Here is a 15,578-nt window from a genome sequence, read left to right on the forward strand (position 1 = left end):
AAAAAGAATAGTATCTCAGACTCTGAGGGGTTTCAAAGACCCTTTTGATAAAGCTCTGGGGTGGAAGCGATTCAGACGCTGGGACCACTCCTCAGAAAGGGGCCAGTCCAGGTAATTAATCAGATCCAAACGATGGGGCGGCGTGCTGGTGGTAGGCAGATCGCTTAGCTCTGTGTTGTCTACTTTTTGTTTTTGAGAAAGGTTTCATCTACTTCAAAGAGTGCAGCGAGAAAGAGGGACCAAGAGAGAACCGGAGATCTTTCATCTGGTCCATTCCCTAAAGGCTTGCCGAGCCGGAGCTGGGCCAGCCTGGAGCCATGAGCCAGAATTCCATCCAAGTCTCCCATGTGGATGGCAGAGACCCAAGTACTTGAGCTGTCATCTGCTGCCTCCCAGGCTCATTCTCAGGAAGTTAATTCGGAAGTGGAGTAGCCAAGATTCTAGCTGGCATACTGATATTGGATACTGTCATCTCAGGTGTGGTTTAACACACTGTGCCACAACACCTTAGCCCTCCCTTCCAAACATTTTCTATTTTCCTTGATATGCACTGAGAATGGCAAGCTCAGTTTTACTTGAAGTTTGTAACTGCTGGGGCACATTTAGTATTTTAGGTGCTGCTACATAGACTGTAATGGATTCTGATTGATTCAGCTTCCCAGGCACAGATAAGTCCATGTGTACCCTCTGAGTACTAAAATTGTAGAACTGACATGTCCCCCAGCCCTCAAGGTCAACCAAATGGAAACCAGGTCGTGAAAGACTCGAGTGAATAAGGGATGGAGAGGCAGGATGGCCTTGAACGGAGAGATGGAGAGTTGGGATGGCCTTGAACGGAGAGATGGAGAGTTGGGATGGCCTTGAATGGAGTGTGGTTTCTGTATGTTCCATCTCATGTCTCTTTGAAAACTATAGCCTGGAGGGGGATTTTGCCACTGTTGTGCTCCTGACAAGTCAAGATGCCCATGGGTAATTTCCTACAGACTATTTACCAATGGCAACAGAACGCCTTGGCACAGGAAGCCTTTGAGAGAGCTGTTCTACTGTCTGAGCTGATGCCATCTTCAAAATCAACCCTCTGCTGGTGTGAGGGAGAGCTGGCAAGCTGGCAAGCATCATGTTGCCCTCTGGTGTCTGCCAGCCCAAAAGAAAGAACCAGAACTCAGGGAGAGGTGGGATGGAAAAGCCAATGGGGAAAAGGCACTGCATCCACGTTAAGGCCAAGGTGCAGAGGTGCAGGGGTCTGGGGTGGGGGAGTGTGGGCAGCGATCCAGAGGGGAGCTGGGCACATGCCATACGCATGGCATTACTTGGCTGTGCTGAGTGACAGCATTGGTCACATCCTCCAGGCTGGGAGGAGAGCTGGAGGGGCAAGGTGGCCCCTGGAGCCCAAGTTGTCTGGCAAGGGAGGGAGTAGGTTCATCATCGGGTGGGTCTTAGCCTTTATTTCTTTTTCTTTTTTTTTTTTACTTTCATTTTTCCTCATTTATTTTATTTTTTTTAATTATTTATTATTTAACTTCATTAATTACATTGTATTATGTGACACAGTTACATAGATACTTGGGTTCTCCCCCCTCCTCCCCATACCCTCCCACCATGGTGGATTCCTCCACCTTGTTGCATAACCACAGCTCAAGTTCAGTTGAGATTCCCCCATTGCAAGCGTATACCAAACATAGAGTCCAGCATCTTATTGTCCCGTCAAGTTCAACGGCTTCTTAGGTATATCCTCTCTGGCCTGAAGACAGAGCCAGCAGAGTATCATCCCAGTCAATTGAAAGCTCCAACATACCATCAGCAAAAATTTACATCATTATGGAATTAATTGACATAGTAATGAGTAACCAATATGTTAAAAGTAAATGCGAGTTCCCAGCCACCTTCTGTGACCACCTCATTGACATTTCAATTTTAGTTTATACACAACATATAACATTCAAAACATAACATGTTATACATAAGATCATATCATCTTAAATTAAGGCAAACATGTGGTATTTAACCTTTTGGGATTGGCTCATTTCCCTTAGCATTATGGTTTCCAGTTTGGCCGATTTGGCCACAAAGAACTGCATTTTGTTTTTTTTAATAGCTGAGTAGTATTCCATGGAGTAGATGAACCATAGCTTTCTTATCCAATCCTCTGTTGATGGGCATTTTGGTTGCTTCCATGTTTTTGCAATTACTGATTGTGCTGCTATGAACATAGGAGTGCATGTTGGTTTCTCATAAAACAATTGTTCTGGATATATTCCTAGGAGTGCTATTGCTGGATCATACGGTATGTTGAATTTGAGTTGTTTGAATATTCTCCATACTGATTTCCATAGAGGCTGTACCAGCCTGCAGCCCCACCATCAGTGGAGTAGGGATCCCTTTTCCCCCGCAACCCCGCCAACAAGTGTTGTTGGTGCTTTTATTCATGTGGGCCAGTCTTACTGGCGTTAGGTGGTACCTCACTGATGTTTTAATTTGGATTTCCCTTATTGCCAGGGAACTTGAGCATTTTTTCATATGTTTATTTGCCATTTGGGTTTGTTCCTTTGTGAAGTGTTTGCCCATTTCCCGTGCCCATTTCTTGAGTGGCTGTTTGTTTTGACATTTTGGTTGTTTTGTAGCTCTTTGTATATTCTGGAGATCAGCCCTCTATCACCTATGTCGTGTGTGAAGATCTTCTCCCATTCTGTGGATTGCCTTTTTTACTTTGTTGATTGTTTCTCTAGCTGTACAGAAGCTTCTTAGTTTGATGAGGTCCCAATTGTTTATTTTGGTCTTGATTTCTACTGCATTTGGAGTCTTTTTTAGGAAGTGAGGGCCTACCCCTAAGTGTTGCAGTGTGTTTCCAACATTTTCTTCCAAAAGTTTGAAGGTTTCTGGATGTAGGTTTAGATCTGTTATCCATTTAGATCTGATCTTAGTGTATGGTGAGAGATGTGGATCTATCTTTTTGTTTCTGCAGGCTATTAACCAGTTGTCCCAACAGCATTTATTGAACAGACCTTCCCATTTGCCTGGATTGTCGTTTGTCTTTTTGTCAAAGATTATTTGGCTGTACCTGTTTGGGCTCCCTTCTGGTGTTTCTATTCTGCTCCATTGATCTTCCTCTCTATCTTTGTGCCAGTACCACGCTGTTTTGATAACCACTGCCCTATAGTATGTCCAGAGGTCCGGAACTGTGATTCCCCCTGCTAACTTCCTGTTCTTCAGGATGGTTCTAGCTATCCGTGGTTTTTTGTGCTTCCAGATGAACCTTTGGATCATTGTTTCCAGTTCCGTGAAGAATGTTTTGGGCAATTTGATTGGGATTGCGTTGAATGTATATATTGCTTTTGGCAGTATAGACATTTTAATGATATTGATTTTACCTATCCAGGAGCATGGGATGTTGCTCCATCTTTTGAGGTCTTGTTCAATTTCTTTTTTAAGTAGTTTGTAGTTTTCTTCAAATAAGTCTCCTACATTTTTGGTTAGATTTATTCCCAGATATTTCATACTTTTCTCTGTTATTTTGAATGGTATCTTGCTGGTTAAGTCTTTTTCCATCTTGGGGCAGCTTGCATACACTATGGCTGTTGATTTTTGTTCATTAATTTTGTACCCTGCCACTCTACCAAACTCTCGTACAAGTTCTAGCAGTCTCTGTATTGAGTCTCTTGGCTCTTCTACATAAAGAATCATATCATCTGCATATAGTGAGAGTTTGACTTCTTCGTTTCCCATTTGGATTCCTCTGATTTCTTTTTCTTGTCTTATGGCCTCAGCGAGTACCTCTAGGACTATGTTGAATAGTAGTGGAGAAAGTGGACATCCCTGTCTTGTTCCAGATCTCAGTGGGAAGGGTTCCAGCTTTTCTCCATTCAGTATGATGCTGGCGTTGGGTTTTTCATATATGGCTTTAATTATGTTGTGGATTTTTCCATCTATGCCTACCTTGGTTAGGGTTTTTAGTAGGAAGTGGTGTTGGATTTTGTCGAAAGCTTTTTCTGCATCTATTGATACTATCATGTGATTCTTGTTTTTCAGTTTTTGGATGTGGTGTATCACATTTATGGATTTCCGAATGTTGAACCATCCCTGCATTCCAGGGATGAATCCTACTTGATCTGGATGAATGATCTGTCTGATGTGTTTTCTTTGGAAACTGATGGGGAAGAGAGCTGGGTGGTGGCCAGCCATGTTCCCAACGTGAAGGGAATTTGGGGATCTTTGACAATTTTGGTGATATTTAAGGCTTAATGTTAATGAAGGGGAATTTGCTGGTTGTCCGTCATGCAGAGGTATTTATCTCTAGAAGCCAAGGTCATTTTAGACCCTCAAAGCATCTCTCAAGATGGTCTGGACCACCAGGACCAGCATCGTGGCATAGCACAATAAGCCTCTGTCTGTCATACTGACATCCCATATAGCTGGTAGTTTGATTCCCAGCTGTTCCACTTCTGATCCAGCTTGCTGCTAGTGTACTGGGAAAGCAGTGAAAGATGGCCCAGGTCTTTGGGCCCCTGGACCTACATGGGAAATCAGGGAAGCTCCTGGCTTCAGACTGGCCAGGCTGTGGCCATTGTGACCAATTGGAGAGTGAACCAGAAGATGAAAAATTCTCTCATTTTCTCTCTTCTCTCCCTCTCTACTCCCACCCTCCTTTGCTTCCTCCCTCTCTCCGCTTTCTCCTTCTTTCTAACTCTACCTTTCAAGTGAAATAAATCTGAAAAAAAAATAGTCTACCAAAAGTGAGAGAAAGTGAGAGAGACATAATAGAAATGAAGTTGTTTAACCTTTGCCCTCAGAATGCCAGCTTTTGATCTGGTATCAAGATTTCCTCCCTTCTAGAAGAAAGATCTTTCTGTACTCCCCTTGCCCGGTTGCGGACAGTCTCCGTGTGCCTCCCTTCAGAATGTCTAGGGTACCTCTGGCCCCTGGAGACCCTTCCTGGCTGAGTTCATCCTCTTTCGCCCACCGCAGGCCCCTCTCTGGCCATGCTTGCCAGGGCACATGGAAGCTTGTGGCTGGCTCAGAGCTGTCTGGACCTAGATTCATGTCTCTGGAGCCAGAGCCCGGAGTTGAGCTCAGGCGCTGGCGTTCTGGTGTCTTAACTGACTGGCTAAAAGCCTGCCCCTCAATTTTCATGTCCGCTTTCCTGCAAACGTGGTGCAGCACACTCAAAAAAATCTTATCCCCCCATTCATTAATTTATTTAACAGTATGCACAGTCAGAGGGTGACTTTCCAGCACGGGCTCTGCCACTGCCATGAGGATCCTCAGCGTGTGAAGATGCAGGTCCCTCCTGGTAAGGGAAGAAATCCACCCTCCAAGAGCCGACAGGGTGGCCAAGCGGGCAGTGGACCCTGGTTACTCTCCCACCTGTCCTGGGTGCTGTCCATGACTGCCTGCAGTACAACTGAACTGAGCTCTGTGGGAGATGTGGCCTTGACTGTGGGCCCTGGCTCAGAGGCACCCCTGACCTCTTACTGCATGTGTCAGCCCTGCCAGGGCTGGCTGCCCAGGGAGTTCAGCAAAACCTCATACCAATCAAAAACTGCTCTCACAGGTCTGGGTAATTAGCTCCACTTGGGTTTTGACAGATCTGGAAATACAGTGTTGTAAAAAGCAGAAGGCCCGAGCCCAGCCTTCGCTAACGCTGGGTGTATTTCCTTCCCACAGTGATAACCACACTGAGACCAAGTGTGTACCAAACACCATTCTTGGCAATAACTTACCGCAGTTGTGAACAACCCTGGGAAGTAGGTGCTATCATTACTCCCATTTCCAAGATAATAAAACTGAGGCCCTGGGGAAATCTAGTACCTTGTCCAAGGTGATTAGAACTAGGGGGTACAACTCAGAACTCTGCCTGTACAACTTCTTTACATCTGTTTTTGAATTGGACTTCATACATCAAGTGAAAGCATTTGATACAGATTTACTTGTTTCTTTTGAGAGGGAGAGTTACACACAGAGAGGGTAGGGGAGTTCTTCCATCTACTGCCTCACTCCCCAAACAGCTGCAACAAACTGGGGCTGGGTCAGGCTGCAGCCAGGAGCCTGACACTCCATCTGGTCTCCCACACGGGTGACCAGGGGTCATCTGTTTCCCAAACACATCAGCAGGGACCCGGATGGGAAGCGGAGCAGCCGGAAGTAGGAGCACTGCTCTGATTGGTGGCAAGCGGTGGTGTCATTCTCTCTGCCACAGTGTCAGCCCCTTTTCTGGTTCCTAACCTTGTATATATCCATTTTAGAGGATGGGAAGCTGAAACTGCAAAATGCCCTATGGGGACACCTCCTTGCTTTATAACTCTAACATCAGGAAGCTGTGATCAGTGGGGTCTGTCTGGAATGCATTGGTCAGACATGCAGTTCTTTTTCATGCCTGTAAGAGCATGAACCTCAAAGGCACTTGTACATTTCTACCCCCTTCTCCCCCCACTGCATCTTCCCCGCTTCCCCTGCCTCCCAGCCCCATCCCATCCCTTTTGATTCTTTTCAGACCTGGAGCAGGGTTCTTGGCTTATTTGCATGCTGTGAAGGCTAAGGAAGCGCACCTAGCAAGGAGGGAATCGGGGGCACAGAGAGGGGCAGCTGCCGGCCTGCTGTGCCTGGCACAACATGGCCAGCGGGGCTCCTGGATGCCTTGCTCCCAGGGACTAGCACAGTCACTATCACCGAGCAGATACACCTAACAGCAGCTCAACAAATGCCAGCTGGGGAGTTGACTCAGTGGGCAGGTGCTCTGGTGGGAGCACTAGCTTTGCTCATTGCAAAGCTGTGTTTAGAAAACAGCCATGACCACCGGAGCCTCACCCCCACTGTCCTAGAGGTGGCCTGCCACGGGTGTTGTAGCCAGAGGCAAAGGGTTTACATCAAAGTCCTGCCCCTCTCCTGGGAGGTGCTTGGTCCTGGAGGGAGGGGCAGGCCCACCTGGGGACAGGAGGGGTCTGTTTTGTCTCTTAGAGTCGGCCAGTTTTGTTTCTCTCTTTTTCTCCCCCCAATCTGTAAAATGAGCCGACTGGAGTCTCATTTAATCTTTCTGAAGAACTCTAGGAAATTCTGCTGTCCATAGGCGGAGATGCTCTCCGAAGGCCTCTTTTGATGCTGGAAAGCTGTCAATTTTGTGATTCGAGATCTTGAAGGAAGGAAGGCCCTCGGTCAGCTTCATGCCACTAACCCTCTACTTTGTCAATTCAATGGCAACAAATGTCCTCTCATGGAACCCCCCTGAGGGACCCAGCCCCGGCCAAGCACTCTGAAAAGATCTTGTAAATGTGGAAAGTTACCTTTGCTTTGCATTTCAGAATTCCTAAGTGAGTTTTAGACCTATTACAAAAAGCAAATTTATTTTTCACCTCTGAGGGTCAAGAGGTGGCCAGGTTTTGGATTCCAAATCAAAGTCAGAAATTTAAAACAAATGTTGGGGCCCAGCACAGCAGCCTAGTGGCTAAAAGTCCTCGCCTTGCATGAGAAGTGATCCCATTTAGGTGCTGCTTCATATCCCAGCTGCTCTATTTCCCTTCCAGCCCCCTGCCAGTGGCTTGGGAACAAAGTCAAGGATGACCCAAATCCTTGGACTCCTGCACCTGCGTGGGAGACCTGGCAGAAGCTCCTGGCTTGGGATTGGCTCAATTCCGTCCACTGTGGATACTTGGGGGGAGTGAACCAGAAGATGGAAGACCTTTCCCTGCCTCCCCCTTGTGTAAATTTCCCTTTCCAATAAAAAATAAATCTTTAAAAAAATAGAAATGTTGACTGATGGACAGAAGGGCACTTCAAAACATTCACGTTTATTTACTTTTTTTTTTTTAAAGATTTATTCCATTTTTATTACAAAGTCAGATATACTGAGAGGAGGAGAGACAGAGAGGAAGTGGAGCTGCCAGGATTAGAACCAGCGGCCATATGGGATCAAGGCAAGGACCTTAGCCACTAGGCCACACCGCCAAGCCCTATTTACTTTTTTTTTAATTGGAAGTCTGATTTACAGAGAGCAGGAGACAGAACGATCTTCCATCCACTGGTTCACTCCCCAAATGGCCCTAATGATCTGAAACCAGGAGCCTCTTCCGGGTCTCACACGCGGGTGCAGGGTCCCAAGGCTTTGGGCCGTTATCTGTTGTCTTCTCAGTCCATAGACAGGAAGCTGGATGGGAAGTTGAGCAGCCAGGGCATGAGTCTGTACCCATATGACATGCCAGAGGTTGCAGGCAGAGTGATTAGCCAGTTGAGCCATCACACCAGTCTCTCCCCCTCCCCCAAATGTAAAGATGAGTTTGTTTAGGTACAAAATAAATTGAAATTCATGCATAGATTTTTCATAATGCACATTTCCCTGGAAATTCTTGAAGATCCTGGTGTCCATGGATTTCAATTTATTTCCACCAAAAATTAACATTTTTTTTAAAGATTTATTTTTTTATTGCAAGTCAGATATACAGAAAGAAGGAAAGGAAGATCTTCTGTCTCATGATTCACTCCCCAAGTGAACGCAACAGCTTGAGCTGCACTGATCCGAAGCCAGGAGCCCAGATCCTCCTCTGGGTTTCCCATGCAGGTGCAGGGTGCCGTCCTCAACTGCTTTCCCAGGCCATAAGCAGGGAGCTGGATGGGAAGCGGGGCTGCCGGGACTAGAACCAGCGCCCATATGGGATCCTGTCATGTACAAGGCAAGAATTTTATCTGTTACCTTTGTTTTAGCCAGTACCTTTTTTTAAAAAAAAAAGAATTTATTTTTATTGAAAAGCCAGATATACAGAGAGAAGAGACAGAATTCTGATTTACTCCCCAAGTGGCTGCAAGTGCTGGAGTTGAGCTGTTCCAAAGCCAGGAACCAGGAGCTTCCTCTGGGTCTCCCACGCGGGTGCAGGGTCCCAAGGCTTTGGGCCATCCTTGACTGCTTTCCCAGGTCACAGGCGGGGAGCTGGATGGGAAGCAGGGCCTCTGGGACACGAACCAGCACCCAAGTGGGATCCTGGCTTGTGCAAGGCGAGGGCTTTAGCTGCTGAGCTACTGCGCCAGGCCCGGAAGTACCTTTGTAAAGATATTGGATCTCTGCTGTTAGCTGGAGACAACAGCTTGGCATGTGTGAGTGTCATCTGTATGTGTATGGGTGTGTCCATGTGTGCGTGCATGTGTCCCCCTGTGTGAATACATGCATACGTGTTGCATGCGTGCATGTGTGTTTCTGGGAGCCTCTCGCTTGGGTGGGGCATGAGGCTTTGATGTTGGGGCTGGCACATTGTGGAGGCTGCAGGGACAGATGAGGCTGGTTCAGAGCAGAGTCAGAAGTGTGTCAAGAGACTGCCAACCCCACTTCCAGCATCCCCTGGTAAATGCAAGGCAAAGGGGTACCCTTCAGAAAACAGGCATTTCTTGAGGTTATTTATTTGAAAGTTTTGATAAGTCAAGCACATGCCCACCAGGGGGGCTCTTGGGAATTGTGTACAAAACGCAATAATTAAATTAAGTCCAGCAGTCACAATTTCACATAAACAGAAAAAGCTGGAGTGCTTCCCGATGGGGCCCGCGGGACTTGAAAGGGAGGCCTGCCTCGGCGGCCTGAAGGTCAGCGCGCTGGGCTCTGGGAATGTATACAGTTTCTTGGGTCTTTGTTTTGGTGATGGAGAATCAAAGGGTAAAAAGGGACAAGTTTTGAAAATAAAAAAAAGAGTAGCCTGAATACTGTTGCATGGCCCTGGGGGCTATAAAAACACGCTGGTCCCCCATCTAATATGACACAGGTGCCCTTGGCGAGGGACGGGCCAGGCCCACGGAGTCCTTGGAACAAACGACTTTCACATGTGCTGCTCTTCGGGTGGATGAGCAGACTCCAGCGCACTGCCCTCGGCTGTGCTCATCAATACAGCTTCACCTTTGACAATGGCTGGGATGCTCCCAAGACTGCCGGTGTCAGAGAAAGGTTTCCACGGGGCAAAGCGATGCAGCTGATTTTGAGGGTCTCATTCTAGGAATCTAACACGGAATGCTTATTTGCAATTGGAAAAATAAGGTATTTTTATAATGGTCATTTAGTTGTTCGTTCCTGGGCATAGCCTTCCCACATGGTTTAAAGGGAAGACTAAGACACAAATCAGGTTGTCACAGCTCATTCACACAGAACATTTGTGCTTACTAAGTTTATTTATGAAAATAATTTAGAAAGTTTGTGAAAATCTTGGGAAATGCATGCGTGGGAGGAGTCACCAGGGCATTCCTAAAAATGCACATCATGCATACACCATGCACTAATTTCAAAACTTTTTGTACTGAACTTCATTTCGGCATGCATTTTCCCAAAGCAGGTGCTCTCCTAAGGAAACTTGATATAAACGTTGAATGCCCTCATTCACCAGCCTCTCTCTTGGGCTTCCATGTGGCCTTTGGGTCACTCAAATAACTCCTCCTAGATTGAGTGAAGAAATGATAAGCAGCTTGCCAAAGCTTCATCCTTTTGATTCTCTCAGGGCATCTCCGTGTTGGCTTTGCCTTATGCCATCTTGGCGAAACACTGGCCACAGTGTGGACTCCAAACATTGGCTGCCATGTTTAACCTCCCAAATTATTAGCAGCCTCTTGCCCATTGCTGCTCTGCTCCTGGCAGTGGGCTATCCGCTGTCATCTGTACCTAGGGGCTACGTAGGAAGATGCTGGGTAGGAAACCAACTTGTGCCAAGTTCACGGCACACAGAGGGCTGTGGAATGTTCTGGAAGCAACTGAGACCACTTTGGATTTAAGGTTCAGAATTAGGTGTCCAGTGTGGTGGCAATGCTAGGGAAGGTGAAATGGAGGCAAGGAAGCTCCACACAGAGTGAGCCGAGGAGGAACCGGCTCATGCTCCGCCAATGAGTCATGCTCCGCCCACGAGTCATGCTCTGCCCATGTGCACATGCCCCTGCTGGGGACATTCCTTCACTATGGGCTGGATCGCTGGGGCTGGCGCTGGGAGGTGGTGTCTAAGTTGTCCCGTTAGCTTGTGTGGCTTGCGGGGAGTTTGGGTGATGCCCTATTTTTGTGGGAGGCAAAGTCTCAACACCCTCATTCGGGGCTCCTTGCATCCTCAGGCCTGGAGCTGGAGGATTGGATGGAGGAAGTCTGCAAGCTAGCCCATGCAGCTTTGGTGCAAACAGCACTGTGAGCCTGGCCCAGGCCCCCTAAGGGAGGCCAACGGCTACTCTGCTTCTGGGGGGGGGGTCTGTGAATAGCACCCCCTTCAGCCAGGAGTCAGTACTACACAATTCTGTGGTGGTCCCCCCGTGGCCACTGTTGGGGGGCTCAGGAATTGACATCCAGGGAAGGAAGTAGATTGGGGTGCTAGAGACTGAGAACTTCCCAGAAGACCCCACAAAGTCTGAACCAACTACAGCCAGGGCGGCAGAACAGGTGTGGCTCTTAGGAGAGGCCCCAGTGTTACCCAAACATCTGACCTCTGTACCTCTGCCTTTTATTCAGTGTCTGATGGAAGCAGGTGCCTGGGGACTGGAGCAGCTTGCTGGCTGCTGGTTGGCTGCAGACTGCAGTCCCTGTACAGGAAGCTGGTGGGGAGGAAGCACTTCTGGTTCATGAATGTCGGAGAGTGCTGTGTCCTTGGCCCATGGCATGGAGTTGGTCTGAAGGCACCCATGTCAGGGGGAATGTGTGATTTCCATGTGTGCGTGAAGCTAAACTTAGAGGGCTCCATTTGGCACGGGAAGTTGGTGACTGCATTTAGACAGCTTGGGCGGGGGTGAGCCAGGCAGGAGAGGCCCTGGAGAACAGAACCAGGTCCAGGGCTCAGGGCATCCACAGTTATGGGTGAAGACAGGGCCTGATTAGCAGCCGCAGGTGAGGTGGCAAGATGGGCTGGGAGCTTGCTGGGGGTGTGGTGCAGCAGAGGAGCTGGGCAGAAGTCAGCCTGTGGTCCCTGCGGTGGCCAGTACCCCTTGAAGCAACACCACTGTCGCCGGTGTGGAGACACTGGAGTTCCCTTGGCCAGTGTTGTCAGTGTGCCACACAGGCCACTGTGAGAGTCCCAGTCCATGGCAGTGCTACTGGGGATCGCATGCTGTGCCCCTCCTCTATGTGGGTTTGGGATGTTAGTCCGGTCCTAAGCCAGGGGGCCCTGTATACTCCATCTTCTTTCTCTGTATTTCCCCACCCCCACCTGGTTAAAAAAAAAAGCCAGCTGCCTGGACAGCTTGGTCACCAGAGCAGCTCCTCTGTAAGCTGAGCTGGGAGGTCCCTTCTCTTGGTTCGGTTACTATGTCTGAGTAACCCCAGCAGTTTGACCCACTGTTCAAAATGAAAGCAAACCTAGCAAACCCCAATTGGTTCTTCCATGTAAAGGAGGCCTCTCCAAAAAAATCTAGTTTCTTTTAAGCAAATGTTTGCCTTTTGGCCAGATAAATTTTTTAATGAATTATTGCAGTTCTTTTTATTTAATTTACTTCAAAAAGAATAATTTTGAGTACTTTTAAAAAACATTTATTATCACTTTATGATGCAGTTCCGTAGGCCCTGAGGTTTCCCTTACACCATCCCAAGTTCCCTCCCTCACACAGTGAGTTTCTCTATATTTTAACTATAGTATAGTTCTTCATAAACAGTCATATGTCCATCATTGCAGGCATGGACAATGGCAGAGTCCAGCATCCTATTTTCAAGATATACTAAACAGTTTCATTGGGAGTCCATCTATGTCCGGAAGTAGAGATGCATACTGCATTGTATCCTCACATCTGGATATTATAATCTCCGTTACACTTACTGAACATCCCCTTAAATGAAAACCACAATAAATCAGCAACAGGGAGAAAAATAGAAATTAAAAGCACCAGGAAGTTAAATAACATGCTACTGAATGACTAATATGTCACTGAAGAAATGAAAAGGAAAATCAAGAACATTCTTGAAGAAAATGATGCTACTGTATGATCTACAAGTCAATGAAGAATTTAATGAGAAAGTTTTGAAGAGATGGAACTAAATTAAAAAAATCAAAATCCATGAGATATAGTTTCTGCTGATCTTTGCTGGTGAGATATGTCTCCTGTTGGCAACAAATAGATGGGTTTTGCTTTTTAATGCAGTCTACTAATCTGTGAGATTTGATTGATAATTTAATCCATTGACATTCAGGGTTAATATGTATGGGTGGTAATTTGGTCCGGTCATTTTAGCAATGGGTTGTTTATTGATTCAGTCTTCTGTTGTAATTTTATTGGGATGTTCTTTACATTTGCCTTTGGTTTTGATGGGGACTATTCCTCTTCTCTGTCAAGAGAACATCTTGAAGTATCCTTTTTAGGGCAGGTTTGGAAGAGGTATATTCTTTTAACTTTTCTTTGCTGTGGAAGAATTTTATTTCATTTTCCAAGACAAAGGAAAGTTTCACTGGGTACATTATCCTGGGCCAACAGTTTTTTGCTTTAAGTCTCTAGAATATGTCGCTCCATTCTCTTCTGGTCTGTAGAGTTTCCTGTGAGAGGTCTCCTGTGAGTTTAATTGGCATTCCTTTATATGTCAATTGATTTTTTTCACGTGCACATTTAAGGCTCTTTTCCTTATGTTCGATTGAAGAGAGCTTGATTATCATGTGTCTTGGTGAAGATCGCTTTTGGTCAATCCTGTTGGCAGTTCTGTGCCCCTCCTGGATGTTTTTTCCCAATCCTTTCTCTAGATTAGGGAAATTTCCCCTTATTATTTCATTAAATACATTTTTAAAATCCCAGCTTATATTTCTGCACCTTCTAGGACTCCCATAACTCTTATATTTGCCTTTTTAATTGTGTCTTTCAGTTTTTGAATATTTTTTTAAGCTTGTCTCAGCTCTGCTTCCAGCTTTTTGTTTGATTCCTGTTAGTGACAGGAAATATCTGCCAATTCTGAGATTCTTTCTTCTGCTTGCTTCATTCTGCTTTGGAGACTCTCCACTGTACTTTTAATTTGCTCTGCTGTATTCTTCTTTTCTCATGTATCAGCTTTCATTTTATTTATTTCCATTGTGACATATTCCTTAAATTCCTTGAATGCCTGCTTTGGTTGCTTCTTGTTGTTAAGAAGCTTTATAACAAGTGTTTTGAATTCTGTATCCCCCATTTTCTCAATGTGTTCCCCAGTTAACTCTGAGGTTGGCAGAGGCTTCTGCTGCTTTGCAGGGGAGTTTTTAATAATATTCATTGTGCCTGTGTCCTGTTCTTTTGCTCTAGGTCATTGTACTTCTGGCTAGCAGATTCTTCTCCTTGGGGCAGGTTTCTAAGCTGTGTCTCTCACAAGTCTACAATACAATTTTACTTACTGCAGTTGGTACACGGCTCTTTGCTTGCAGTCAGTTGTGCCACTCCCTCCAGCGAGTTCCAGGTCTGGGTTCTTATGTTAGATTTCCACCATGGACTCTGTAGCCCCAGATCCTGGCTCACCACTCTCCACCTCCTGTGATACCGTGCTGAGGCTGCACCGTTAGTTATACAACCTTTCCCCCACTTCGGGTTGGAGCAGGTCCCAGGATTAGGGAGACATCAGGTGTCCTATAGAGCTAGGTTGTTGGTGGTGCTGATCTTGCCAGAACCTGTTGGCCATTAGGTCTGGGGGCCACAAGAACCTATTTTGACCCATACAATGCCACAGTCGGTATTATTTTCCTGTGGGACCAGTGCAGTGTACTGAGCTCAGCTCATGCACAGCTCACTGTTATCCCTGCAGTCTTAAAGCTTTCACCAAACTGTACAAAATGGTGCCCGGTGTGCCACTATTAGAATTCTTGATCTACTGGCCTTCAAGTCTGAGGGCTACTGGGATCTGTCTTGAGTGGAACTTGTAGGATGGTTCTCTTCCCCAGAGGATAGTTTTGTGCTAGGATGTGAGCCCTTAGGGCACATTTCAACTTGCATGGAAAATGGAATTTGAAGCTGAATTCATTTTGCTGCAAAAGCTTTCTGAAATCTCCAGGTTTTTCCTCCTTTACTATGAATTTTCCTGGATCCTTCTTGCTGGCTCACCAGAAGCTCCTGGGACAGACATGTACCTGCAGTGGACAAATCGTGTCCCTGAGCCAGAGTGCAGCTTTCCAAGGCCTGTCTCTTCAGTGTGTCTCCTTAGTCAACACGGAGAGGCCCCTGGCGGTGCACAGGGTGTAGCCTCACCCACCCAGAGGGCAGCAGAAGGGGCAGGAGTGGAGGAAAAGTGGTGGGTGTGACAGCTGTAGGTTCTTCACTGTTTCAATCTGTACTTCTCTGCCTTCCCACCTGACTTTGGGCTTTGCCGCTAGCAAAACCTCCCTCTGCCACCTCCACACAGCCAAGTCACTGTGACTTTCAAAGGAAGGCTGGGGGCAATGGGGTGGGTGGAGTGGGGTGCAGGGAGCAAGGCCTCTTCCCTCTTGGGGCTCCCTTCTCCCTGCCCCCACCCTCTCGCCTTCCACAGGTGTTTAGACATTTGTAGAGGGCCGGAAGGAAGTTCTGGGTTCAAGAAAACCAAGTCAAACCAGCTTTTGGAACCGTAGTTGTCTGTTGGCCTGGCCCTCACGGCCAAGGAAGCTGATCTGTGACTACCAGTTTTGGGAAAATTCTCAAGAGCTGTGGGAAGCTGTGACTTCATTTTCTTGGAAGTCACA

Source organism: Ochotona princeps, chromosome 12 (assembly GCF_030435755.1).
Source record: "Ochotona princeps isolate mOchPri1 chromosome 12, mOchPri1.hap1, whole genome shotgun sequence".
Taxonomy (NCBI): Eukaryota; Metazoa; Chordata; class Mammalia; order Lagomorpha; family Ochotonidae; genus Ochotona; species Ochotona princeps.